Source organism: Chanos chanos, chromosome 8, assembly GCF_902362185.1.
Source record: "Chanos chanos chromosome 8, fChaCha1.1, whole genome shotgun sequence".
In the NCBI taxonomy this organism is placed as follows: Eukaryota; Metazoa; Chordata; class Actinopteri; order Gonorynchiformes; family Chanidae; genus Chanos; species Chanos chanos.
In genome coordinates this window covers 30,041,551-30,045,811 of record NC_044502.1, presented here as the reverse complement: position 1 = coordinate 30,045,811, position 4,261 = coordinate 30,041,551, and positions in this window count along the sequence as shown.

The following is a 4,261-nucleotide window of genomic DNA, read 5'->3' as shown; positions in this document are numbered from 1 at the left end:
TGCCCACAAGGAAAATGTTCACAGCTGAAAATGAAAAGAAAACAGAGACATCTTTCTCCTTCCTACATTTTTTTTGTTGGGACCTTTGTGTTGAATTGACAGGAAGGCTCTTGAAGCACACATAATTAAAGGCAGTCTTGAAATATTATACAATCAACATCTGCCAATATTCCAGTGCTGCCTATGGATGATTTGTAACAAAATTAAACATATGTCATAGGCAAAGAGAGGGCTTCACATGCATTTTTTTAAAAAATTTTAATAATGCTGAAGAACTTGAATTTAAGCAGTTCTCAGTAATGGGAATGAATATTCATTGGTAAAACATTCTCTAAGTGAAAACTAGGAGCAAACCCATCGTTGAATATAAACAGTGGCAGCAGATTAATCACCATCTGAGTCTGATGAACTAGAATAGTCTAGTATATGAATTAGACCGTCTGGTACATAAACCAGCATGTTCTTGCTAAATCCATAAAGACTAAATCTCTGGACCCAGTGTATATAAAGTGTGAGAGCCATGTTAGATTCCCTGCTATCTCACATTAGAGGAGCAGCCAGGAGTCGGTTAGAAAATTGCCTGTCTCTGATGAGGATTTTAATGTGGGAAGCCTATCTCCAGCTTCCCATCTCTGACCTGTCAACTTCTTGAATAAATCATCTTCTTGGATAAATCATCTGTATTCACAGGAGTTAATTATATTTAGTTATGAAAGAGACGATTTGCCAAATGGAAGTGCTTTTCCAGTGTGCTGGAGAAGGCTTTGGCTCCGTAAGTCCGGAACTGCTCTCTGCAATTCCTCAATTATTTTAATGAATTGAAAAAGCTCAGTCAGACTCAAACAACTAATTATATGGTTTGGCTGTAACATGTTCTGTTTAGGTTACGTTTGTGTCAAACTTCCAGGAGCAGAAACTCACCAAACACATTTCATGATTTACATTACTAGAGAAGGACAATGTTATGATTTGTGAATTTGAAACAATACCCATTCGGTCAAAACAGAGTATATATTATCTTGAACATAAGTATTGTATACTCGGACATACCACGGAGAAAATTAGCTTAATTTGGCTAAGGGTTCCGCAACTCACATTTCTCCACATGTTACAAATGAAACTGCGAATGAGGAGCTATATGTAGGAGAGGAGGATTTCTGTTTTGCCTTCGCTTTGAGCCCATAATCTGGGCAGGAGCTCGATGACAGAGCTGACGGTGTCGAATTGTGTGGGACTGAATTTGAGTGGGCCGCAGTCATGGAGCGATGAATCACTGAATCATGAAACCCTAGCCAAACACGCTGCTATCTCTCTAACGCAGAACGTCTTTTCGGCGCCACAGACGCCGAAAGTCATATTAAGACGACACGCACAAATAAAAACAATATAATTTTGGGTTGAAAATAGAGGTTGTATCAAATTTACACTCTGTTTAAGAAAATCCCAAATACCTCTATTGCCAGAAAGTGTGTCTTACTCAACGTTGCATTTTGTTGTTGTAGTGTTGCAAGACAGAAGCGTGGCAATAACTGCTAATCTCGTCTGTTTGAAGACTCCATTACAAATGACAACAGTGAAATGACTTACTTTACGGTGTCGTTGCAAATGTGTCTTAGCATTTGAGATGTTTAGCCATATGAAGATACTATCAGCCTCTATCACACATTGAGAAATTAGTCACTGTTTATTGACAATGCAGCAAAGCATCTGTTTTATTCAGAGGTAATTGTAATGTTGGTTCTTGAGACTGTCTACTCTTAAGACAATTTGCTAATGTAAATGCCTGAATGTGATTTATTCTCAGTTGTCAGACATCTGCACAAACGACAGTCTTTGGTTTTTCATAAATGTCTGCAATTTTTACGATTAACATGAGACAGGTAAGGTGTAAAAGTGGTGTCTGAGTCAGATCCTATACTTCAGTTACAGTACTGTTTCATCCTCTTGCCTTTCAAAGGGCTAAGCACAATATCTCAGCGCTGTAACTATATTCTCACATATTTACTCTATTTCTTTCGCTTCACACACACACACACACACACACACACACACACAATTACACGAATGCAAAAAAGCAAAAAAAAAGCTGTCATGCAAGCTGAAGACCTCTCTTGTTTAGATCAAAAGCATGTGTACATTTCCCGAGGGACATTTTTTTGAGGGGGGTTGGAGTCCTGCTTTTATCCCCTGTTTCAGCCTGTCAGCAAAATCACATCGTCACACCTCAAAACTCGCTGAGCCAGACAGAGAGACAAACAGAACTGCTTGACAGCAACCAGGTCGTGGTTCTGCAAGAGAGGAACTGATCCCATCAAAAATTTCCAGTAATGAGCAATTTTGCCTTCAAATTGCTTATTGTGCACTTCAGAGAATGAAAGAGAACAACCAAATAAATTGTTTGGATGGAGAATAAATGTTAATGCTTCTTTTAGCTTTGAGTTAGATTACATTTGACCTGACAGTTTTAAACCGGTTTTATGTTTTTTTTCACCCCTCCACCTCTGCAATAGACTAAATTTGTTGTGGCCGTACATGTTCTCACTCTGCCAGAAATAATCTGATGCAGGCACGGTGTAGCAAAATAGAATTTTCTATTTTTTGGGGTGTGGGGGTGTGGGGGTGGGGTGAGGGGGATTTTGAGCCTTGTAGAGCTCAAGAGCGCTGTGAGAAAAAGACATGTGATGACTGTGTTATTAAGGTAAAATTCTTTCTCTTATTTAGTGCCCAGCTGTGACTCTGTCATTTGATCCAATACTTTCAGTAAAGTGTTCTTTATTTCTATCTCTCAGACCATCTCCACCATCAGAAGAGCACAGCTGTGTTGCTACTATGTACAGACTTGCCTCATTCAAATTGAACACTGATTTAAATGCTCTTCGTTTATTGAATCAGGAATGCCATGCCAGGCAAGTAATGAAATATGGTCTCCTGAAATTCTGTGGAGTTCAAAGTGGGAAAAGTGTCTCTCTCTTAAAATGTGAGGTGAAAAACATATTTAAATAACTGAGGTAATGTATTAACCCCAATCTGCAGGCCCCCTGCTGGTGGATATTCTTGCTGTCTACAACTCTTAAATCTTTCGTAATAGTATTGGAGGAATGAACACGATTTATTAACATGACTTACCCAACAAAAGCATTACCGTGTCTCTCTCTCTCTCTCTCTCTCTCTCTCTCTTTCTCTCTCTCTCTGTGCTGCCATTACTGAAAAAATGTGCAAAAATGTCCGTGAGGCAATCTAAAATGCTCCGGAAGGTGAAGCCAAGATTCAAGTGTTCTTATGTTTAATTAACATTATAAACTTCATAATCTCATTTTTGACACTATATAGTTCATAGTCTGCTTTAAAGGCAATACAATACACTTTGGTTTGTAGATGTAACCAGTATATAATTGTAATTGCCAACGTTCTGCATTTGAGAATGATCTATGCCATGAAATTATAGTGTAACCTGATACAAGGATAGGCAAACTGGCTTTCAGGTGTTTCCATAAAAATGGTTACACAAAGATGTTGCCAGTGTGAAAGAGAATTCATGTGAAGTTTCATAATTTGTGCTCGTGTGTTTGTGTGTGTGTGTGTGTGTGTATGTGTGCGTGTGTGTGTGTGTGTGTGTGTTAGTGCCTCTTAGACATGGCTGTTACTGCTGTAATGTGGTAGTCATTCTCCCCCCCACTCGGGGGGATCAGCAATCCAACCTTGCAGATGGCAGTAGAAGGGTGATCTCAGCCAGCCATATGCAGAGCACTGAACACTCAATAGACTGGAAATAGCTGAAGGTTTTTTGGCTCTGAGAACACCAGAGCCCTCCACATTTGTGTAAACATTGTAATTTCTTACCTTCTGATTTCTGCTTTGCTGCACATGTAGCTATGAGTAGAACACCTATTTATTCAAAATGTTACATGCATGTTTTGTTTTGTTTTTTCCATTATTTAAAATGAAAGGGGAAAAAAAAGAAAAGAAATGGCACTGGGCAAAATATTGTCTTTTTTGGAAAGCTTGAGGAATAATAAGCTTTTGGGGTAGAAATGTGATTTTTCACACCAGTCAGAGAATGAGATGGGAAGAGGCTGAAACTCAGTAGAAGCTCCAGGGTCAATACTCATGCTGCTTGGGGCTCTTATTCATTTTTAAAGCTGAGCAGGAAAGGAGATAAAAGACTCTCTGTATGTGTTCATAAAGGTGTCTGTTTCACCATCTACAGGCCAATAATTATGTCATTATCTCTAATAACCCCTTTGGAAGGTTTCCTCACTGG